Genomic DNA, 26,383 nt, shown 5'->3' with positions numbered 1-26,383 from the left:
TGGACAGAAACAGCAGATGACTAATCTCCATCTAAAGTTTGAAAATTTTTGTTTTGAGAATTGACTTGGGGTTCTGAGCTGGATAAGCCAATATTGGCATCAGGAGTAGGAAATTTTTTTTTCCTGGTAGTTTGCATTAACTAAAAGACGAATATTCGCAATCTTAAGCTTATACCACTTAAATAGGTATTCGCTTGGAAAAGAAACAAACCGTCCCAAAATGTAAACCTCACACGTAAATTCTCTACTTTGCGGAATTCCCTTCTTTTGGGAAATTGTCAAGCAAGCCGTAAAAAGATCTCTAACGTCGATGTTTGCATATCTTCCACCAACACGGTTTATAATATGTTACAACTTCAACATCAGAGCAACAAAGAAATTCAGCTCTACGCTCTTATTTTATTTTTACATTTTCACGACAAACATGTTATTGAATTTACTGAGGAATATTTCTAACTGAAAATTCGAAAGAGAAGCCGGAGTAAATATATTAATTAAAAGTTCTGTTTATCACATGTAACTAAAGATTCTTAGTATTTTATTGAAAAATTCATTCCCTTGGTCAGCCTTAAAATCAATTGTCTTCGCGTCTTTCCCAGTCGCAAGAAGACGCTGAACAAGGGAACTTAATGTCTACAAACACGCAAGAAAAATACAAAAATTTGAGTTAGAGAACAGAAATGTTGCCTTAAAATGTAACTGGAAACTTTAAGTTTTCGGACTGCAAATCCTCATTCAAATGAAAAATTCAATATAATTTAACTTCTCAAAAGCTATTCTTCTCTAAATAGTTGTTTAAATTTAAGTTTCTGGATGAATATACGTATACAAAACTAATCCTGTTTCAAGGCTGCAAAATCCTTATCATTCGTTTCGCGTAATGTTGGTTGCAAGGGCATTAAAAGGGCTTAGTTGCACCACCTGCAAAAGCTAAGTGATTTATCGCCCTGTTTTGTGGGGATGAATTTTAGAAACTCCCGGTATTGTGCTAGTTGAGACTTATTGCCAAGGTATGAATAAAAGAAGCGTTATTCAAATGCAATGTCGACTTACTTTTACTTTGATTTTAAATTTCAAGGAGTGTTGGAGGACACTTCTAATTAATTCTAAATCCCATTGTTGCTCCTCGTCTCCTGAATTTTTATGGAATACTGCTTTTACTTGCTCTTTAATTTAAAATTTTAATTACTGCGACGGGGTACTTGGGCCATTCAGCCATTATATTATGAAATTTCCAGTAGAGAGCATATTATCTAAGAGCATACTTCAGATAGAGTCCTTTTTTCTCTGCATTGAGCATAAAATGTCGGCACTTCTTTCTTTCCAAAACATAAATCACCAATTTTTTCTCTCATTTTGTTTGGGAATAGCGCCTCATCCAGAAGTAGGGGCTGTTGTAGCTATGGAATTGCACACTATTCTCAGCTAAAACCAACTGAGTAACTCCTATAATTTAAAAGGCCCTCAGTTTTTTGCCCGTGGACAATGCAGTCCATTATGATGTTACCTTTGTCTTCTGAAAGGATTATAATATTATTATCTTTGCACAAAAAATTAAGAGCCTTTTGTTAGATGTGGGTTAAATTTTGTTTGGTTTTAGAAGGTTTATGTAACATTAATTTTGACCTAATCTAAATTCTTGTTTGTTTTTTTTATCGTAAAGTTTGAGCCGTTTCTTTTATAGCTGAAATAAAGTCAAAGTCCATCTTACGGACATGTGCTAGTCACGGAGTAATTTAAGTCTTTAGCAACAACAGTTTCAGACTCAAACAGGTTTTTGTTAGAGGTATTTATTGGTGTTTTTACAGTTTCCGTAATTGTCATTATTCAGTGTTCGAAACTCGTTATTAAGGTTTTCGTGAATTAAGTTCTAAACTATCTATTTCACGGACCATATATGAACATATGCCTATATCAGCAAGTCCTTGATAATAGGCAGAACATTTAACGGAACCATGCTTGCATCATTACCAAAAAAATATCCGAGAAGCGTAAAATCGAAGAAAGAGCACACGTTTTTCTTAATTAAAACCGATGTATCGTCGCTTGTTCAGTAAGTGCGAGTAACAATTGGTCACTCGTGCTTGAAGAAGAAATCAACCTCAAAACACACACACACATATATTTATATATTTATATATCAATAAATACATCTTAGAGTAATCACCAGTTCTCAAGAAGACAGGATAAATTAGACGTAATGATCAAAACACTTATCTCAAATTCACCTTTGGTAGAATAGTGATCTGATTCTTGCCAAAAATCTCAATTGCTCAGCGATTGAGAAGAGGAAATTCAGACCTTTTTCACATATAAATAAATAAAAAACTTCGTAAATTTTCATTGTGCGCGCGATTTATTCTTAGGTGTGGACAGGTTCGCCGCAGAAACCTCAACAAGAGTTTCCACCCAAGCTCTTGTTAAAGCGTGAATGTTATTCTCACTTAGTTTTAACTGCGAATATTGCGCTATTTTACTACTTCAACAATTCCTACTTGAGGGTAAGGCGATATTTCCGAGGAAAATAAAAGAAAAAATGAACAATCCGCCTCAACCGTATGGAACATATTTATAAATCACTGAGCTATAAACGCCATTTAGAAGTGCTGCCTCGCTTGCAGAATTTTATTTTTTGTTTCATATATAAATATAGGAAAACAACTTTAACTGGCACAGAAAGTTCAGCAACACAGGCTGGATATTACCCAAAATAACCGTTGGAAACAGCGATAATATACGAGATTTAATGTTTTCCTTCGCTATGCGATTTTTCATTACACTTGCGAAGCCCTGGCTTCAACGGCCTGTTTTCGATTTAATTTTTAATTTAATAGTAGATAAAAGCAAGTTGCTGATGTTTCATGGGTACATATGTAGCATGCTGTTCCCATAAAAATGCCTTATTTCTAGTGTGATTCCATTTAAATACCATTTGAATGGATTTTACAACATTCTGTTCCCTCGTCAATTCATATACACATAGCAATAGATATCAAACAGTTTAAGGCCACGATTTATGGAACTACGCATCTGACCCATTTGAAAATCCATTAATTTGTATTTAAATTTGTTTACAGGCTAGCAGGTGAATTGTGTTTGGAAAAACTGTTGTGTGTGAAAAGCAGATTTCTAACTGTTCGTGTATCTACTATTTGTGGTCTTGTAAATTGCTTCATTTATCGAACATGCTTCTATACATGTGGGTTTGTTATTTTTCAGATTTGATCCAAGTTTAATGCAGTTATGGAGTAAATATAGGGCGAAATAAATGTCAAAAATGAATTCACGAATTTATTTACTTGCTAGAAATTTCTAATATACTCTTTAATGATCCCCTGCTGCTCATGCCTGGTATGCGCGTGTTAATTTGAAGATTTTGCTCTAGTTTACGAAAGCTAAAGAGCAAATATGGAGGTACGTAATTACCAAAATATTTCCGTCTGGAATTTAGAAGGAATTCTAAAACTTGCTTAATAGCTTATTAAAGATGCTTAAAATCTCTTAAAATCTTCAATGACATTTTGGTGCTCAGTATTAGCTCATATATTTTCCTAGATTTGACTCTAATTTGTTGGAGCCTGTAAAGTGTCGGGATTTTGAAACCCTGCCATGTCAGAACAACCTTGTTAACTCTCAAATTAGACTTAGCTGTTCTTCAGTTAAAAAGCACTTGTGGAATATGCTAAAAAAATAATCCTTTAGAATCACGAAACTATCCACCGGAAAAGAAAAATTATTGCAATTTACAAGCATTAAAGTGCAAGTTCTGTAAGCAAACTTGAAAATTGCGTCATAGTCCTCCTTCCTTTTTTTATCATTCGCGAATTGAGGGAGACAAAAATTTAACGTAACCGACATACGTTAGATGACACATTGAGACGTTGATCGGTTCTTGTATTAAGAAGCGAACTTAAATCTATTTGGATTTCAATAATGTTAACTTTAGTTTCGGCAATTTATGAAAAAGGAGAATTCGATGATGATTATGTTTGTAATGCTTTTCAATATTTGTTGGGATACATTGACGATATGTAGAACGGCTAATGATGTTGATTGACTATTAGGCTGGAGAGCTATTAATTATACTTGAGGTTATAATTCAGTTCCTGATGTTAATTAGGTTTGAGATCTGCTCTAAGGATGTAAATTTTGAGATAATTAACTTGGAAGGTAGTATTGACCGAGGTATCGACTGATACAGCTAGCGAACTATATGAATCATATGCAAACAATATAACACTATGTGCTATATGTAAAACAGACTATGTGCGAACGTATGTAGGGTAAGTTCACCGTAATCAGCCAGTGGGTAGTAAATTATTCAAATTTAGTTTTAATTATGACTGGTTTATTACTTATACAGGTTCACAAAGTGTTATCACAGCCTTGTTGTTCAATCACGGTGCCTTTGGCGATGTGCTCACACGTGTATTTAGAACGTAACCCTTTAACCCTTTAAAAAAAAAATACTTTTCTATTTACTATATGCTTTACTTATATATGACGATAGTTTAATTTCACACTTTTCATATTTGAGAAAATTCAAAAAATTTAGTTTGTTCAGATTCTAATAAAAAGATTTTTATGTGAATAACTATTAATTTACGTTTATTACGCAGGTCATACGTTTTACATACGCTCACCTAGCGTATCTCAGAGCGTGCATAAAACGGCCTTTATGATAAATGTATAAAGGAAATAATATTATAACGATTTGACCTTACTTATATATTACATAACATTTCATGACACCTAAAAGCGTGAATTAGTTGCAATATTGTTGCACTTGTAATAAAAAATATTGTGTAATATTCGTGTATTCGAGCCTTTACAGTCATGGCGCCTTTCAAACTACTCCGCTGGGCGTTGTGTTTTACGATATGTGACGCGTACTTGAAAGACGTTCTTATACACTTATAATAAGCTATTAGATGTCGTCTTGCAACCTGAACCTTAACCCAACATAATATTGCTTGGCCACGTTGCCAAGTTCTATCATAAATAGCCAGTTTTTTTACTATTCCTACACCGATCCGAGGTATTATCCAAATATAGTAATCGCTGAGTTGTCAGAGGAAACACGAGACGGGCAACTAAGTGTTATAGTGGAGTTCGCATTACTCCAGTGGTCCCTTGCCGTCGGGCCCTGGCTGAAGAGGATGCTGTTCGTGGTACAAAGATTCAAAAATACTTGCCTAGCGGTACTTTCTACTACATTCATCGATTTGAGACTGAGGAAGAAGGAAGGGAATAACTTTGGAAGGATGGAAACAGATCAAGGTTGAAAGAGCAATTTAAAATATTAGATTCTTTCGCAATGCCGAACCATTAAGCATTCGCAATCAGAAAAGTTCAGGAATGTTCCGAGAGAACGCAAGAAGGAAGTTCACCAACGATCTTGTCAATTCCTATTGATAGTTAAGTGTGATACTTTGTGAGTTTTTATTCTTCCACGTAAGTTGGTTTGTTTTCAAGAATAGATTACAAATAAATTTTGTTTCTTAAATTCCAATATTTCAACAATGTGATTATGCACATATGTACATTATACCGGGTGTCCCAAATTTTTTCCACCTCGTTAACGGAAGATCCGTATGCAAGGCGCAAAATCCACGTCATTGTACACAAAAATAGGAAAAGGGCAAATGTCAATGGTTAGGTCAGTTAAAGCCAACGATTAATCAATGTCATTGCCAGACAAAGATGGCACGATGTTAAAATGAAACTTCCGAGTTCCGATCACACCGCCATCTAGGTGAAAAGCCACAATTGTTCGACACAGACACCTGTACGGAAACAATGATGCGCGGAACGAAAACGACAATAATTGTCAAAAGTGCATCTATATGATGATTTACTTTCGATTTCCATTCTTTCTGGAGTTGTTAATAAAACTACATCTTAATTACACTCTGCAACTGGGCTTTCCAAATTCACATTTTGTTACGAATTAGAGTAAACGGATTTGATTTATGATATTTAATGCCCAAGTTGAAAACTCGCAGTTACCAACTCTTTGAATTGCAACATATTTTAAACAGCAAACAAATATGCTGGAACTAACCAGCATTTATAAACCTCACAAATGCTCAAAATGGATGAACTTTGTTGAATCAATAAATTCGCATGTGGACTAGAAATGTTTACGTATGGACATTTTACGTATTGAAAGAAGAAATTTTGGCATTCAGCATTAACTATTGGAAAAGAACCTTATTTGAAAACTGAATTTTCAGTCGATTTTAAATTTAGAAATTTTAAGAAGATTTCGATATTCAAAGTTATTTTTAAACTCTCTGAAGTTATTCTAAGGCAGCGAAAGTTACCGTATGATAAAATTTCGAAAGTTCTATGTTAAATTCCCGAAAATTTGAATTTTGCGAATTATTTTCTGATAAAAGAGCTTATAATATCGTTTTCGATTTAGTGCTCTCGGCCACTCTGAGATCACTTAACAGGCAATTCACGTATTTGAGTTTAAAAGGTCAACTGCCCGCAATTCAAATCGCTTTTTCGAAGTTCCGAAAAAAATGATCATGAAGTCTAGTTTAGAGCAGTGAAGAAAGGGAATCATAAAATCCGTGCCTGAACGAACCAAAAGGATTTATGAAACATCCGAGCTGGAAAATAAACTTAAACAGTTAGAAAGGACTTCTGATTGCAGCGGATATAGCAAGCAAGAGTTCAATAGACCAATTTTCGTAAGAAATTGAAAAGAGCTTTGACAAAAAAAAGAAAAGAAGCTGAAGAAGCAAAAAGAGCATGTCTAATATTCATGCATAGAGTCATAGATAGAGTGAGTAGGATACTAGAAAAACACAATGTCGGCTTCAAGCCCCAGTTTTTCAATTTATTTTCTCGTTTTGATTTCTATAGCCTCGATTTCCTCTCTTTTTAACGCTGAAGGTTTTATCAAAATCATAACTCAGTTATAATACGCTTTATTATTCCTCTCACGCAGCTCATGAACGTGTTCGTACCACCAACACTTGTTCAATGTATGCAGACAAAAAATGACCTTATTTATGCCCTTTTCTTGTCTTGGAAGATATAATGTGAGTTTCTAAATTGTCTATAACCTAACAAAATATTTCCAGGAAATTTCGGGGACAAAATAGTATATTAAATCGTAGTGCCTTGATGATACAACTTAAGAATTTTGTAATAATTTTAATGATTATTTACATTTTACAGGCAGTAATTTATTAATAATATACATCTACCACATAATTGTGAAACTGAAACACTCACGAAGAATTTCTGTATTAAACTTGACATGAAACTGTGCTATAAAATAACGAAATACAGCTTCAGATGGTCGGAATTTTTCGTCATTCTCTGATGTTAAAATTGGAAAATATATACCCTGTTGATGGGGAATGTTCAAATATCGAAATTAGGGATCTTTTCATCGTGTTCTCGTTGTTGTTTGGAACAATGAACAAAGTTTGTAACGGAAAATATATATATGAGGAAATAGGAACGAAAATTTGGATGTTCGATATTCAGTTTTAAATTTTTTTAAACGAACATTTTTGCAAAGTATTAATAGATTTTTTATTGGAAGGTCCATCCATCCATCCATCCAAGGTATAAAACTAAAATTCTTCTCTGAACTATTTGATCTAAAAAACTCGATATTTGTCTTACAAAGCTATAATTTTCAGAAGAATAAAAACAAAATATCTCTAGTAATAAATTTAAGTTTGGATTCATATAGATAATCCCAAAAATGTTTTATATGGGAAATAATTGCTTCTTCCATTAGAGCGAAATTCCATCATAATCATTACGGACCAGTTTACGCCATAAAACATAAGATATCTAGCAATTCCTCTCAGATTACGCCCAGTAAAACGGAAACATAAAATATTATGACTCGGTTTCCTGACACGAATATCCGCACTAATAGAATTCCCTAAGGATAACAAGAAAATAGTGACCAGAAAATAAGAGAGGCATTTGATTTTCAGACCAGAAATTATTGTTTCCGATCATACAGGTTACTTTAGAAGTAATCGTAGTGTTAGCTATGCTGGAGGAATTTCTTTCCATTGTAATAAAATAGTGAGTACTGAATGAAAATTCAATATTACTCCTAATTCAAATAAGAGGCAAATACTTTAAGTGCCAGATTTACATTTGTCTTTCTGACTCAACTTACAAAGACTTTGGAAACTCCATTCCTTCATCGGTCTAAATGCACTTATCAAGCTGAAGAAGAACAGGAGTTTTAAAATTTTCTACTCTAAGTAAACTGACGCATTTCAACCTGGAAAAATGTTTTGTGGTGAGAAGCACAGACTTTTTTCCATTAAAATGTGATTGTAAGTCTCCATTCTCATATCTTGCCGTTTTGGCTGCGACACATAGAATAATTTTTCTATTTTGTTACAGAGCATTAGGCAGATAGTAGAGTTCAGGCTTCTCAGTTTTAAAGTTTCTTCTTATGCATGAATTTTTATCTAGTTTTGTTAAGAATTCGGTTCACCAGTCTTTCAGAAAGTTAAATTTTAAATGAGGTTTAAAGTTGAATGTGCGAAGCTAAAGGAGAAGGTAAATATTGAATTTTTCCTGTTCTCACTTGTAGAAGCATGTAAGATATCGCACCGCAATAGTATTTTCCGGACAATTTGTGCCTCGATGCTCATAAACTGACTGTATTTAGTAACTTTAATATTAAGATTAGCGAGTACAGGACTTTTGCATGTTCTTTGAGATGTTGCTTATATGTAAACACCACCAGGGATTTGTTGCGTATTTGTTATGCTCCCAGTTACCATTGCAAGTTTGTTGGTACATATTTTGACCTATTACTTTGCGAAATTTAAATAAAAATGTTCAGTTTTGGTCAGGGCTTTTTCCATTGTTGCATGGCAAACATTTAGATCCCCGGCCTGTTTGCTTTTAACAACAGTTTTCAGGCTTTTTTGTTTCAAAATCAGGTGTTTGCATACGTGCGAGGCAAAACGAAAACTTGTCGGAAAAAGTCGTGCTTTCAACGACCAGTGTTGCAACTCTCTGTAGAGTGATTAAGAGCACGAGTTTAGAAACTTTAAATTGTGAAGATTTCTCTTGAAAACTTTGCTTCCATCCTTTGTCAGTTTTAATAGTTACAATATTTTCTCGAAACGAGGGAATTAGTAACTTTCCAAATTCCCCATTATCTTTAACTCATCAACGACCTTAACCGACATTCTACAATAGGAAAATAAGAATAAAAATCCATGGCATTCTCATTTTAAGGCTTTCCTAGATAATGTATTCCTGGGAGCATCTCCGATGCGAAATATGCATTTTATATCAGGATTTCAATCGAGGAAATTTGGCAAGTGTCGAGGTCGTGATAGATCATCTAATAGACGCATTTTGATGGGAGTTTATTCGGATGCAATAATATTGAGTACCTCCTAAACTGTTAATGGGGTCCATAAATAAGGATCTACTCCAAATTGCTACAAATAACGGAATTTAAGCGGGGTTTTGGGACATTGACATTATTGCTTCAGTATCAATTTGATGACAGAAAATTCGATCCAAAGAGAGATTTTGAAACCTGTTTAGAAGAGTTTTCGTGTCGATAAGCGCCTTCTGCTAATTAGTCATGATTGATTAACTCAAAATAAGAGCCTATTATGGTGCTTCTCAACTGTTTTTGTATAACTTGAACAGACGACAGGAAAACAATATGGGGTGAAAGCCGGTAAGGAAATTTGTCCCCTCAGTCACGTTGTAGAGAGCTATTCATATCTATATTTAGAAAGCCATAAGAGTCCAGGAAGGGTAACTTTTCCTGGGATATTGGGTTCTTTTGATTTTCTATAAGATATCTACGTGAAGTTAAGGGGTGAGATATTTTCTTTAAAAACATCAGGATTTTCAGAAATTTAGAATAACTTAAGAAGCGCTTCCCTCTCGTAGCCTCAACTTCGTTCCCCTGTTACTTTTTAATCACAAACATTAGATGAGCACCTGTATGAAAGTGGTTAAGGAAAGTTGCAAAAAGTTTCCAGATTCCATTAACTAACAAAGCCACTCGTAATGCAGAAAAGAACTCCCAGTTTCTTGTGTTTTGCATTCTCGAGCAGTGACGCCTTGTTAAATGAGGAACTTTAATAATGCCACAATGTTAAAAACCTGGTAAGTGAGTATTTTTAATGAAGAGTGACTTTCACTGTTGCAGAATTAAATGAGGAATAATCCGCCAAGAGGTGGTAAGACACGGTTAATATTGCTTGAATGTAATGAACAGATTAAGGAGGGTCTATGTGTGGTAATGTGGCAATACGTTGTGACGCTTAGCGGATGGGAACACCAAATTTACTGATTAAATTTGATGGATTAATGGTTTAATCACATCATGGTTCCAGTTCATTATAAAATAATAACCAAAGCTTTGCGAAATCAATTCTAGCAATCAATATAAATGTACTTAAATTTTAAGAATAAATTGTTTTATTGTATTAAGAAAATTATCCAATCAATATTGAAATTAAGTACCATACTGATTTGATATAGAGTGTTTAAAATAATTTAATGCAAATCTCGATAATCCAATGCGTTGACAGCTAGAATAATTGTAAATTTCGCAAATCAGAAACTATTGGCGAATCAAACGTTCTTGGCAAACAGAGATCAAATTCAGCAAAGTAACAATTTAAAATTGAGCAAAGAATTCGAAGTTGAGCCATCTGACCATTATTATTTCAAGATATTTCTGATGATGGGAAAAATACCTTTAGGATATGGTTGGAAAATTTGATCTCGGAGTGAACAAAATATCTCTATGTTTTTAAAGCGTTATAAATTTATAGTAGCATCATCAAGCAAAGACGGAATGAGTAACTGTAAAGATATTATTGCATCAAGAGCGAAAATTTTAAAACTCTCATTCTCCATCGCTGTAAATCTCCTATTGAGCAGCCAATAGAATTCTTTGGGTCAGCAGCTTTCACATCTTAACGTGAACAAAAATGAAACCAATATTTCGAAACCCACGACATTCTTCATATTATGATTTGTTGAGGGCAGATACTGATGTAGCTGTTTGGCTTGCATAGTGCTACGTTTCAAAATCAATTAACAATTTTATTATATCCTGCGGGAGTTTATTATCTAATCATGTATTCCTTACGAGCAACGAATTCGATAAATTATTGCATGTAAAATTTATTGCCCCAGGTAAGATACAGGATTAATCGAAAGGGCTAGAGAAATGTTCAATCGTGCAATTTCTCCTGCTATATCTAGCCAATTTTGTTTTAGTTTGAAAAGCATGCAATCCATGTTCCCTATTGGATAAACGTGGACTGTAAGAGGAAAATCAGTGATAGAGAATATAAATGTTTCGCTATAAAGCTTCTTCGCTCGATCAGGGCAAGTTGACTGCATCCACTATCAAAGCTATTAAGGTAAAGAATTCTCCTAATTTTAATTATCAAGCTGGAATTATTATTAAAAGTTGCAATTGTCTAAGTTCTAATTTGACATTTACTGTGTTTTCCTGGAGTTAATATTAAAGTTTTTGACGTGAACGTCCACCAGAATCGAATTTTTCGAGTAATTTATAACCGTCTTCTAGTTTGGAATCGTAACCAATAAATTAATGAAGGAAGATTCCTCTGTCGGCTTTTTAATCGGTCAAAATCAAACGGATTTGTTAATATCCGAGATCTGTTTGGTAATAAAAATCCGTGAAATATTACAGGAAATTGCGCGTTCAATCTGAAGGAACCGTAAGTGAACTGAGCAATATAAAATTCTCTGCACTTTATTTTTAAACTTTCTAAGTGTCAATTCATGTAGATTTACTGGGGCGTAATAAATTAATATATACTAAAGATTTTCTAACAAGTGATGGGTAAGAATGATGTTACTTAGCATTTTGAATGCGGTCTGAAAAGGAAAAGAGGAGTGTAAAACACTCGTTTGAAAATATACGTAATAGGCATTATGAGCTTTGCACAGTTCACTAAATTTTAATTATTCGAAAGCACAACAGCTGCAGAAGAATGCGAACTGCAGGAAGTTATGGGTCATTTACAGAATTCCAAACTGTTATGGACAGTAATTTTCATTAAAATTTGCCACTTAACAGCCGATTGTAGGGGATTTATATTAGACAAATTCTGGGATTTACCGTCATATTACTACCGAGTTACTGGTTTTTCCTTGTGTCCGAATTTAAGATTAAACCCAAATGCAACCTCAACCGATATAGCAATAAATATCCGTTTTAAAGGAAAATGATTTATTATTTTTCGCACATTGGAACAGCTTAATTTATGTGCTGCGTATAAGATTAATTAGCCAGACAATTTGATTGCAGCACCACGAAGAGGGATTAGGGTGAAAAGTTCTCCTAGAAAATTTCATATCAACACATGGCATTATCTTTGGTTTTTAAGGGGCCCATTGATCTTTCTGATATATGTGGCCTTCGGCCCTGCTGACATCAATCAACTTCTCACACTTATTATTAGTACGATAAAAACACTTTTCCAGATGTATTATAACCACAAATATTCATTGGGATAAATTTGAAGTATCCTGTTATGCGCCTGAATCAATTCAAAGCATCATCGATTCATGTCCTTGAATTAATTCTCGAAGCTCTGCTACAAATTCCACGGTAATGGATAGAATTGAGAGTTCTCATTTGTCATAAGCAACGCAGAACCATCCTGTTTTCATGAAAATTTCTCCATTGGAAACATTAATGGAAATTGTGAGGTTTCCACATTTCAGCGAACTCTGCTGTTATTAGAAAGGACAGCAGCTGCAGAGGAATGCAAATTGCAGGGAATTAAGAGTTATTTGCAGCTTTCCCAATAGTTTTAACTAGTTGTTTTCGTCTACATTTTCAACGTTCAAGCCTATTACTGGAAGTTTATCTTGACAGAAACTGATTCTCCAATTTTATACAAAACTAATTTCGACAAGTACATCACAATTAAAACTAAAATTTTATTTATAATATCACTGTTATTTTGTAGTGCGGTTGTAATTTATTGCTCCCTGCAGCTGTAATTTATTGCCCGAGGTAAGATCGAGGATTAATTAGTAAGTTCATGTTTAATAATGCCTCGAAGCATGACACGTTTCATAACAGCAAGAAAAAAGCCTCTCGATCACGCAAATTTGCCTGCTAAACCTTAGTAAAGTATACGCATTTTGATATTATTTGGACCAAATTGATTTGGTGATTGTAAATGTTTCAATAAGGCCGAGTTTCAATGGGTATGTGACAACAATGGAGGAAGTTGTGGGATAAAATAAATCACTGTTTGTTCAGGCTATTTTTCTGCTTTAAATCGTATAATATTCGATGGAAGTGCCAGGATGGTAGGAGGTCGTAACAGGCGGAATGTCTATAAATTTTTGAACTGAGATGCGGAACCACAAAAAGAAACCTACGTTCATCATTGTATCTGTGGACCTGGGAATACACACTTTTTCATCTGATAGTAATATTCTTAGAACGTTCCAGGCCTCTCTGTGTGCTTATGCGAAAATTAATGTATTAAGATTGGCCTTGAGACTCTAAAGTTGAGCCTCTATTAATTACGGTGCCTAAAGGGGATTATGGCATATTCATGCCTGCCTTTCAAATTACAAATTACCTGCACCCGTATCTAAGACAGAAGCTCCACGTTACTGTGGTGATATTAAGTAATTTGTATATGAAAAAATATATATATTACATAAAAATTTTCTTAGTAGCATTTTATCGAATCCAACAATTTTCTATTTATATTTCAATGGAGAAGTGACCTTAGGGAGTGAATGTTAATAATAGAAAGTAATATGATATTGGACTATTTTATTATTTCCATGAACTCCAGTAATATTGTTAATATATTTAAGGCAGCACTGTACAATTGTAGGATAAGGAAGACGTGCAATTATACAATTCGAAGGACCAAACGTGGATATACCATTACTATCTCTTTAAGCCTGGTAATTTATGGAGGAACAGTTCTATCTATGCTGTAAACGGCTTTATGCCGCAAATTTTAATAAATCATTCAAATTGAATTGGCCTGTCGCATCGCCTTTTAAATATAAAAAATCTCCCTACAAGAAATTTATCATTACTTATAAGCAACAAAAAGTCATTACTAAAGTAGAAATGGAACTTTACGATTTTTTTTTTGATGCTGAGAAACACAAACTAAATAAAAATCGACATATTGGTTTCACTTACTTTACCCACACAACTTCTTGCGCTATCAAATAACCTTACGTTGTGTTGAATTCTGGCAAAACCCGGAAATAGTTGGCTTTTGATGTTGCTCTCCAGCAAGAAAGAATTTAAGTCTGGATAGTTTGAGAAAATGAAAGAAACCCTTAAGTAAAATGAAAGCGTCGATTTGAATATATTGTTATACAGGGTGTTCCGTGAAGAATGCGCCAAAAAGGAATCTGATAATCTAGACATTAAAATAATAAGATTTAACCCAACTTGCCTCATGAAAATGTTATTCGTTTAGGATATACAGGGCGTTAAAGTTGATTTTTCTATTTGAATTTCTTTAAGTAAATCGAGTAGTTTTGAAGATATCTTGTTCAAATTTTGAATCTATGTTTTTTTTAAGACCGGTAAAATGAATATTTCATGAAATTTGGGTTTCGAAAAAGAGGGCGCTAGTTGCAGCCTATAGGGCGCACATTTATGTCCATATTTTTTTACAAATGCAATAATTGTGATTTTAAGAGGTATTTTTGATAGATCTATCATTTCTAAAGATAAAAGGTATACCTCATTTATTTCGCTAATTCAAGCCATTTTCGAAATATGGCGAATTTAAATTTCCATAACGTGTCCAAGTAAGAGCATAACATTTTATTAATACACTCGTAAATAGGCTTTGCAGGATTGTTGAAAACAATTGAAAAAATGTCATGTTGTCAATCGACTGAAAATCAACTGCAAATAGTAAGTGGTTTATTTTGATTTGTATTAATACTCAAGTACTATTTATTTAAAAATGCTTAGGCATAATGATTTTTCTAATTATGAAATGAGAGACATGATTTGTGTTTACGCTGAAGAAAATGGTAATAGCCGTGCCGCCGCAAGACGCTATCGAGAAAAATACCCAAATAGGAAACAACCGGATCGTAATATTTTTCAACGACTATTTACCAGGTTAGGAGAAACTGGATCATTTCGCCCTAAATGTGAACATGGACCCGTTAAGACAATTTCTGTTGACCTAGAAGAGGAAGTGTTAGTTCGCGTTGCAGAAAACCCCCAAAAAAGCGTTAGGCAGTTGGTAAGAGCTACTGGAGTAAAACAAACAACAGTTTTTCGAATTTTAAAACAAGAAAAGTTACATCCGTATCACTTTACTCCAGTACAAAATCTACTGGAACACGATCTATTACCAAGACTTCAATTTTGTCAAACAATTATTGATCGCCAAAATCAAGATCCAACTTTTATTCTATAATTCAGTTTTATTCACCGATGAAGCAACTTTTACAAGGCGTGGTGTTTTCAACTTGAGAAACAGCCATTATTGGGACTTTGAGAATCCAAAAGTAGTAAAAGAGCATCACTTTCAATATGAATTTTCTATTAATATGTGGTGTGGAATTTTGGATGATTTCATAATTGGACCTGTTCAATTACCTGCAAGGCTTAATACAGAACAATATTTAGAGTTTTTAAGAACTGAATTAGGAAATTTACTTGAAGACGTACCGCTGAAGTTAAGACAAAATATCATCTTTATGCATGATGGCGCTCCTCCACATTACCCCATTGTAGTTCGTAATTTTTTGAATAGACAATTTCCTAATGGATGGTTTGGACGAGGAAGTGATGTACCTTGGCCAGCTCGTAGTCCCGACCTCAACCCAATGGATTTCTCGTTATGGGGATACATGAAATCCTTAGTTTATGATACAGAGATAAATACGCATGACCAATTATTTCAACGCATCCAGGATGCCGCCACAGCGATTAAAAATAGTGACGGTTATTTATTTAGAATAAGACAACATTTAATAAAAGGAGTACGAAAATGCATTCAAGTAAATGGTGGACATTTTTCACACTTGCTAAAATAAAATATACTGTTTCAATAAATTAATAAATGTTATTAATAAATTGTTTTTACTTAATATCGAGCACTTACTTAGATACGTTATGGAAATTTAAATTCGCCATATTTCGAAAATGGCTTGGATTAGCGAAATAAATGAGGTATACCTTTTATCTTTAGAAATAATAGATCTATCAAAAATACCTCTTAAAATCACAATTATTGCATTTGTAAAAAAATATGGACATAAATGTGCGCCCTATAGGCTGCAACTAGCGCCCTCTTTTTCGAAACCCAAATTTCATGAAATATTCATTTTACCGGTCTTAAAAAAAACATAGATTCAAAATTTGAACAAGATATCTTCAACACTACTCGATTTACTTAAAGAAATTCAAATACAAAAATTAATTTTAACGCCCTGTATATCCTAAATGAATAACATTTTCATGAGGCAAGTTGGGTTAAATCTTATTATTTTAATGTCTAGATTATCAGATTCCTTTTTGGCGCATTCTTCACGGAACACCCTGTATATTCGCAAAATATTTGTGGCTATTCGAAGTGATTTTCAATTCCCTGAAACCTGCATTTGTTGAATCAACCCTATACTTATGCAATAGAAGCATCAGGCAGAAGAAAATAAAGATAATAGGAAGAGTGGAGCAAATCAAAGGAACATATTTTAAGCATGACAAATTCGATTAAATTTACACTGATTGAGCTTAAGTGGCTTTTGCTTGAAGATTTCTTACCATCGTGAAGGTGTCTGTCGGATGCAGATCTTCTTAATTCTTAATTTTGCATAATTTTTATGCACTCTTGTCCTCTGACTGTTTATGATGAAATAATATTATTTCTCGTTCTTTCTTCCTGTCGTATGTGACTGAAAATCTTACTACGTTCACTGATGCCTGCACACCGTATACCCTACAATCCTTATTATTTATTCAACGAGAAAGGTAAAAAAAACCTTGTCTAATAACCCAGAAATATTTTAAGCAATTTTGTCAATCAGTAGACCATTTGTCGCATTTTTCCTCATGGCAGGTCACTTTCAACACGATGTTCATATCCGACAAATGCAATTTAACAACACGTGTCTCCAATGTCATTAAGTGACCCAAATAAAATAGCATTTATTCAATTCAATGGTAAGTTAATTTATTTTAAAAGGAACCAAGGACCCCTCAGTGATTACGGGGATTGAGGGGAAAACGTGCCTATTTTCTATTAAATTTATTTCTTTTTTGAGATGTGTTTTCAAGTATAAAGCGGCAAATCTAAAGTTTTTGAATTTAACTCCTTTGCTATGTATATAAGAGCACTCCAAAGATATTTATATACAAAATGTATTTAAGCACAGTATCTTTTACGACCCTTTTACTCATACAAAAAGTCTTGAAATCAAAAAGCTATTGAAGACCTCCATCACAGACACTCTAATAAAAAATTAATGTCGTCGTCCTGCTGAATTATACGAAGTCCATTTGCAAGTTTAATCCAAAATCTCGAACGATCTCATTTTTTTCCAGGCGGACGGGTCCATGGGGATAATTCCTAATTTTTATAGAGAAACTTTACAATTTACAGAATGTTTCAGTCAAGTTCTTTTAAAAATTCATACCAGAAACTTTCGATTTTATCAGTATAATTATTGTTAGATTACTTTCCTCAATTCGTCTAAAAAATCAACATTTATTGCTTAAAATTGAGGTTGGTCTATAACAGAACGCCTGTTAAACTACTAAATCGATTTTGAATGTCTTCGGCGCCAAAGCATTTTTTTTGTTTACTACCATTTAAAGCACGAGTATATAGACAAATAGAGTTACATCACTAATCAAAAGACCTGCAATTTTTTATGAATTGGAAAGTAGTTCTGCTTGTAAAGGGGGATATTTTTAGCGCCCTTAGAGAGATAAACTTTCTTTCCACCGACGTGAATTTGCTTTCAATCATTGAAATCACCAGTTTCTTTTGGACCAATTGAAATATCAACTACTCCTTTCCGCAACAAAAAAAGGCTCTTTGCAGATTAAGTATATATTTATTGGTTGAAACTTGCAACAGAGATAAAACTCTCTGTGTTGCCTTATCGAAGCTCGACATACCACGTCCCTTAAAAGTGGTCAATCCCAGAATAATTTATAGCCATCCCTTCACCCTGCAGTCGACCTGCAAGATAAACTTGATTTAGGGCTAAGCCTAAGTTCTGATACTGTCCTACGAATGCTCTCAACTTAAGCTAGCGATATCATAAAAATATGCAGTAAGCTCCGCAAACAACCAAACAAAAGCCCACTTAAGGCAGTTGGATACAAGAGGGCTTAATTGGGTTTTGAGGACGGTTATCTATTCAAGCATGTGATTATCTGAGACTAAAATATAGGCGCAAATTACAGACGTGTGGAGGTACATTAATCTAGGGAAGGTCAATATAAATCTCGACCAGAAACGATTTATAAAAGCCAAAGCAACACACTTTGTTCTTTTTCCCTCATGCACTCGTCGTTTTTAACCTCGTTACGTTGGAACTAAACGAAGTTTGCATATTCACGACAATTTAACTTTGCATTATGTCTTGACCTGAAGATGCTCCAACTCCAAGTTAATAATATTTTTCGGTTTTACATATTTCATCCAGCTTATTCAAATTTTATTTCCCGATTCACAAAAATTGTACCTTTGCCTTTTTAGTTACAATTTTAAATTAAATTTATCAAAATCCGGAAAAAGATTTTTAATGTTTTATTAACGTATATGGGATTTAGTTAATCGGGCCCAACTTCCAGTTAAAATTACTCCAACGTGCCCAAGGGAGTATTATCCTTTCTATTATAGGGTTCGCAAGAAATATGTGGAGGTCGTGCTCGCATAATCGCAGCTTCCCTACATCAGACTCAATTTTTCAGCATTATTTTCACAGAAATCCCGCTGGCTTTCTTCCAGGTTTGGGTGAATTAGAGGGATCATGGTTGGATGTGAAAAGAACTAGCTTTTGGTTGAAGACACTTAATTAGAATCATTAGATCAAACGAAGGATACGTTCAAATGCGTGCTGTAATTTAAAGCGACTTTCAATCGTCTTCAATCTGGAAGCGGCAAATATTTGAAGTCGCTTCATCTCTTGGATAGAGATTTGGGTTCGGAGTCGCGATCCCATACGCTTTCTCGTTCTTTCGCCAGGAAATTATGTTTTTGCAAGAAATGTTAAAGTGTTTTGCTTTTGTTCACCTACTTGTGTCGTTGAATTTTAATATGTAGGTAGTTGTTTAATTTGTTTGTTTTCACCTTTCCTTTGTTGCATTTAAATAACATGTTAAGTAGAAAAGAGAGAAAATTCATTTGACATGGGATTTTCACGCCTGTGTTGTTGGCGGCTTTGTGTTTGTTTAATTCGGACCTTTGACCAAATGTGGCCTCGAACGGTTACTCGGGATATTCAAATTTGTAAAACTCTGAGGAGTTTTCATTCGAAACGGCTCCAGTTAGAAGATTGAAAAAGTTTCGGAACAGTGACCGATTTTGAATACTATGACCTTCGTGTAAAAGCGTTTCAATTGGATAATCCGCGCAGGCGCAAAAAGTAAAAATCAACTTCACATGCTAATCTCCTATATTCGGAGTTCGCCCGGACACCCTGTATATATTTGTGCTAATTCAAGCACGCACAATCACGTGTTGCAGTTAGATCTGGACACTGCAATTTTATTCATTTTCCCGAAAATCCTGATAAAATATTCTCAAATTGCTAAAATATCCAAGTAGACGTGTGAAGCTGAATTTATTCTAAACTCTATCCATTACATTCCAAACTAGTGATTGATAAAGAGCATATATTGACCCTTGAAAGTAAATTAGGTTCACAGAAAACGGCTTAAATTCTTTTTTATTTGGAATTCTTAATGGAATGCAAACACGTGACTTTAATTGACATTCCTGCGAATATTTAGGAATAGTTTCAAAGTCGTAAAGTGTTAAAGTTCTAAATGAATGCTGTTTGGTAAATTAGTAGAGGTTAAGCCGTAAGTAATCAGCTTAGAACGTTTCAAATAATTAGGTAAAGTTTGTGGTTAATTTCCTAGTGGAGTTGAGAATGTATTTTGCAGGCAACTGAATTATAAGAATTCGTAGAAATCTCAGACATTTCGCAAACGATGTCATATATCTGGGGTGGATTGCGGTGGGTCACGATTATTGTGGCCCATAAACACATTCCGGGGATCTCAATAGGGACACATTTAGTGTTTGCATGGGACTGCCTCCTCCGAGCGAGCTCTTTTAGGTAAAAGCCCTTAAAATATCGTTGATACCTGAGGACAAGGGAATCCTTAGTTTCAACTTTAACGATCCTTGAACGACAGAACAAAAACTTGCGATAATAGAGCCGAATTCTTATATCTTTACGTTACACTTCTGTAGAGCAACTTAATTTAGTTTGTACTGCCGATGTTTGAGCACGGAAAAGGGATTTTCAATTAGTGTTTTTTTTTAGTGGAGAAGTTGAATAAAAAAAACACAGCCTCAGAAGTTTTGTGGCCCTGGACTGATAGAGGAAATTAAATCAGCAACTTTGTTGCTTAAATCAGTAAGCTGTGTGTACAATGTTGAAATATATAGGGATATTTCAGTAATAAGCTCCTATCTTACGGAGCAAGTTAATATCACTTTAAAACCCTCCTTGGTCTAATCACTGTTATCGAAAATGTGTTAGCTCAGAGACATTTGAGAAACTTATTTCGATGTAACGGGCCTTATCTCCTCAAAACATTAAAGATAACTCTACCCCACAGGCGAACGAGAACTTTTATTTTGTTTCCAAAGTTTCTCAATAATAAACCTTTGAAAACAGGCTGTTGCTTGGAACTATTCAACCAATGCAAGCGGGCAGCCATGAAACTCCTCAAACTTAGCTCCCAAAGAATGCCAAAGTCAACTCAAAACTTTCGGTACGGAAACTTTGCGATTATGCGCTGAGATTTGAGGGCGAAAGCCCGGACGTTATTGATAAAGTCAAAAATAATTAATCGAAACTTTCCCTCTCATTCTCTAAATTTCTAACATAATTTTTTTCAGTACGCTGCACCTTTTCTTGAAACTGAATCGTTGCATTGTACAACTAAAGCCCTCAAGAGTTACTTAAGGGCTTCCCCATTAAGCTTCTATTGTCAAATTTAAGTTTGTGTGCTCTAGGTTAGTAGGGCAGCATTATTTGGAATATAATTCTATAGAAATGGAGCGGTAGATAGATGATGATTTACAAGAATTACTATTACCAGTCAATTTGGTTGATTTAATGGACACCTACGCAACGGTAATTTTATTAGAATTTCCAGCAACTAATTTACCTAAAAGCCCTAGAGGGGTTAATTACCTTTATTGGGGACGTCTTAGCCGTGTTAAACTTTTCCATTTCAAAGACTGTTTGTGCCAGCAAATAAGTTGCTTTGTTGTTTCATCAACTTTGCTTTCGGGAAGCTTACGTTACTAATTTGAAAACCAGACGAGTAACTTTTACCCCCAAATATATATAGTTAAAGTGTCGATCTCAATGAACTAGAACTTTAACTTTGAAAAGTATCTGCAGCGGCTTTCTGGGCTACAACAAGATTTGATATAGGTTTCGACTTCAGGCGATTCTGGACATTGAATAGTAGGAAAAGTTTAAACTTCCTGGAAATTTTTGTATGTGGACATAAATGCTTTATAGTTAGACATTACTTTCATTTCAATACTTCCCATACGGATAGAACATATTACTGTTCCAGGACCACAAAATTTATAGCTTAGCAAAGAGCGAAAAATAAACTGCAATTTTTGCGGTAATAACCATGAATTCAAATAGTTCAAAATCCAAAAACATGTTATCAATCTATTAATTGATCTAAGTCATTGCAGTCGTTAGTTTAGATGTAGTGGGAAGTTTTTTCCTTAAAAGTTCTCTTTATGAACAAGTAACCATTTGTGTCCTTTTAGCAGCTGGTAAGATATGAATGGAATTAGAGGATTCGCTCCAGGTGATTGACAAGAGTAGACGATTTGAGAATAAATCATATTCTTATTTTTTAAGTGAAAGAGGACAATTTTAAACTTAAACTACAAAATATTGCACAAACCACTTAAGACGAATTACTGGGGTTAAGGACACTTTAAAATTTAAATTCATACCCAAGAAACAGACAAGAGATATATATGTATATAGATGCCAAAACCAATTTACTCAAGCAGGCACCTCTTGAATAGAGAAAATTGGATATTTGATATTGACGTTATTAGATTTGTCAGATGGATTTGAATTTTGATTAGACATTGATTTTGTAGAAGCTAGGGTATCGGCCTTTATACTATGTTTTTGAAATCCTGTCTCAAAAAGCAGAAAACAGCTGCATATAAGTAAACTTAAAAGAATACATTAAACATAAAATTAGTATTTATCTAAAATGTGGTGTCTTGGGTCTTAATGGGCTTCTAGAGTCATTAAATCAAGAGTTTCTGGTGTATTGTTGAGATTCACAAAAAGTAGGAGATTTTTGAAAAATGTTTACTATTATTTTTAAAGTTGTATTCAAATTAGGCTAAATGTAGAAAAAATAGTTACATAAAAAAAGAAGTTACATTATTGGAACCCTGCTGTATTGGTTTTAATAACCCGTGTGCAGTGTCATGAACAAAAAACTCATTTACAAAAAGTTTTGTAGTAAATTTGCGGTTTATGGAACGAGTCTATCAAATTCTGTATTTCATTAAATAATTTTTTTTAGAGAAATTATACCGTTTTTATTGAAATGTTATTACGAAATATTGACATTTTTTTTCAAGCTGCTCGATGCTCTTTCAAGAGATTCTTCTTTCAACATGGTGGTTCATTAGAAAAAATAAAATCTCTTTCAATAATTATTATTACTTTTTTATTTAGAAAAAACTGCCTTTAAAGAGGTTTCCATCAAATAATGGAAGGATTAAGTAAAAGGCTTCCAGAATAATTTTTTTAATTTAAATTTTCCACTTGCCAATTTCGGAGTATTTCATTTTCTATTTCCCTCGAAGAATGCCTTTTGTGGCTGTTTATATAATAAATTAGAACAGCAGACAACATTTGGTAAAATTATTTTTAATGCAAACTTCCTATAAATTGATCAAATACGGAATTCTAATTTAAAAAGTCAGTACCATTAATTCTTAAAAAAAAATGACGAACTTCCTTAAAACCCGTATAAATCATTAATTGATCAATTTAAGTAGAAAAACTTACCCTTTAGTCTTCCCAAAACCAACTTCGAAACTTTCGTAAGATTTTTCCGGCAAACCCGGAAACTGTGTCAACTTTCGCGAACTTTTAGCGGTCTTGGGACAACTTTGAAGTTCACCGGAGAATAGAGCTTGTCGCACTGTGATAAGCGAACGGGGGATGGCCGGATAACAAAGTTTCCTTGTAGGATGCGATTACGCAGGCTCTCCATATGTAAACATTGCGTTTTCCCTTTATTGTTATTTACTCTGAGTGCTAATTATCCCAAAAAGCTAAAATCGAGACCTATAATAGAATAATCATCTGAGGAGTAAGTTCATCCCAATTTAAGTTTTATGTGGAAAAGGAGTTTTTGGACTTTCAAAATTAATGCCCAGTAAAAAAGTATATTTAGTTGTTTAAAATATGTGGAGTATCAATAGTTGAGTCTGATATATGTCATGGCTGAGTTAAGGGGTCATATTTTAGATGTTTTTGGCCTTACCAAATTTCAGCAAAGTCTGCGAAAATCTGGCGTAAAGGAATTGATAATACAACAAGGTCCTCCTGAAGAAAATAACGATGGGATCTCGACAATAAACAGTCAATAAAACAATTTGGCAAGTTCTTTGGGAGTCATGTGGAAGCAATTTTGTTTTTATGTTTTTGAATAGTTTTAGTACTAATTTATAACTGCATTTTTAAACTGTGCTAATCTCCAGTTACACGTTTAATAGAATACGTAAATTGTGATTTTCAAACTACAAAAAACATTTTTTTCCCAGAAGCCATTGTCAACTAAATTTTAATTTCAATATTTTTCCAATCTTTTCACATACTTCATACAATAATGTGAGATTACTACAATGTGTGCATATATTAGAATATATGTACGACATTGTGATTATATTTTCACAGCAATTAAATCTGTAATATCATTAATATTTGTCATTTAACAAGTAATAACAATGAATTTAGTTATTATTATAAATTGTGCAAATATTTCCTTAAAAATATTTCGTTTTTTGAGTTTTATTGGTGCCACTATTAATAATGAAATATGAAATTATTGAAGTATCTGGTTGTTTGGTATCGCAATATTGTGTATTATTGTACAAATTGTGACTTAATTGTTTAAAGCAGTGGTGGAGCAGGCCCTGTTAAACGTGACTACGTGAAACACTCCTAAAATACATAAATAAGGACAGTTTTGCAACGTTCTGTTTTAATATTTAGATCAATTACACTAATGAATTTGCTAATTACTAATAGTCTATGGGTTGTGAAATGAACATCCGCCAAATTATTGTATATAAATTATGAAACTTTCAACCCGATTGGTTAAAAAAAACAGTGGCGTAGATGGAGATTATTTGATGACAAAAGATAGCTGTAGTTAAAAAGATGTCACGAAAAGGAAGTAAAAAAATATTATCTACCTGCATAGAAATCTTAAAATATTAATTTTGTGGAGAGTCTGTACGAATGAATTTTTAATATCAAATTTTTTTAAATATTTTTCTATTTATTTTTGTCGAATTAATTTTTCAAAGTTTAAAAAAAGGCGGTACTGTACTGATTGAGAAATTAAATACAAAATTAAATATAAATATCGCATCCGTCATAAATAAATGGGTTTTCATTGCAATGGAACAGATTCGAGTAACCCACTCGAATATAGTATAGAATATTAGTATGGAGTATTGACTCAAAATGATGTGAAATTATTTCCGATAAATATGGCAAGATAAATAATTATTGTAATTTCCATCTCATTATTTCAGTCCAATATTCGCAGTTATTTCGAATTAGTGGACACTCTACCATATGCCATAAAATCGACAACGAAATATATTTTAAACGAAATATACTGAAATCGCCGATACAATTTTTTCCCTTAGGAAAGTTATATATGAGAAAAATCGTTATTTATCATTGAGTAATTTAACAACAAACGAAACTCACAACAAATAAATAAATTCTTTACGTGTAACGGATACTTAACAATTCTCGCATTTGACTCAAACTACTTCGATTTCAAAACAATCGTATTTGAAAGTGCCGACAAAGGCAAATACTTAGGGCTGGAAAAATAAAGCAAATTTAAATTTCAAACGACTGTTTGTTCCTTTTTTAGTCGTTTGGTCTGCTCTTAAACCTTAAAATTGTAAGTGTAGTAGTTGCGGCTTAGAGGTCGGGGTTTTTATAACAAACACTTAACGACGGAGAGAATCATTTTTGTTTTTTTTTTTATCCAAACCGAATAAAATTTAAGCAGTTTCAAAAATATATACAAATTTATTTTGTGATATTTTGTTTTACGATCGCGCCGTCGTACCGATTTTGTGGTCCCGGACCTAATTTACATTTTGAGCACATATTTGTTGTGGCTCCAACATAATAACTTCCAACAGATAAATAATAAATTGTAGCACGATATCCAATTGCAACCAATTCAGTTTTTAGCACCTCAATCGATTGAGCTTCCTTCCAGAATCATCTAAAATGTATGAGCAATTATCTCTTACTAGGTAAAGCTTTGCGAAAGCTCAGAATAATTTGTGATTTAATATTTCTTCTAAAGTTAGATTCACTCATGCTGTTGATGATAATTTTATACTTTTAACATTGCAACAAAATGCTAAAAACAACTTAGCAGGCCGAAATGGAAAACACTTTAGTTTAATATTCTGTTAAGTGTTGATTTACGGTTTTAAGCCGTTAGCCATGTTCTAGCTATTTCCCCTTCAGTTTATAATGCTACAAAACGGAAGATTAATATCGAATATTGTCAGAACCAGACAAATATATTGTGGCTTTGGATTGTTGAAATAAATTACGCTATATCTGTGGTACTGTTTATCTCATAGAATTCATTTTTGAAAAATAGGATAAGTAAACATACCTTTTGTATGAATTTATTTAAAAGAACACGGGAATGTACGGTTGTGAACAGAAACATACTCAAGCATTTACTTTGAAGTTGAATTAAGGATCAAATCGAACAAAAGTAAGAGCCCCTTTAGTCTTTCTAAACAGAGTGAAATAAGAAGTTAAATGGTGCAATATTTTACTGACGAAGTATTTATCGTTTAAATTA

The 26,383-nt window shown here is 33.5% G+C and overlaps 1 protein-coding gene across 2 annotated transcripts in view; it reads right to left on the bottom strand.

Annotated features, from left to right (window-relative positions):
- LOC136344733 (vasoactive intestinal polypeptide receptor 2-like) overlaps positions 1-23,439 on the bottom strand; it is a 43,537-nt gene extending 20,098 nt beyond the window's left edge. For both annotated transcript variants that reach the window (XM_066292453.1, XM_066292457.1), the window contains exon 1: positions 23,308-23,439. The gene's annotated coding sequence lies outside the window, so the exon portion shown is untranslated. The remainder of the gene's footprint in view (positions 1-23,307) is intronic.
- Positions 23,440-26,383: the final 2,944 nt, after the last annotated feature.

This window comes from Euwallacea fornicatus, chromosome 17, assembly GCF_040115645.1.
Source record: "Euwallacea fornicatus isolate EFF26 chromosome 17, ASM4011564v1, whole genome shotgun sequence".
Lineage (NCBI taxonomy): Eukaryota > Metazoa > Arthropoda > Insecta > Coleoptera > Curculionidae > Euwallacea > Euwallacea fornicatus.
Note: the sequence above shows the minus strand (reverse complement) of the source record. Positions and strands in the feature narration are given on the sequence as shown.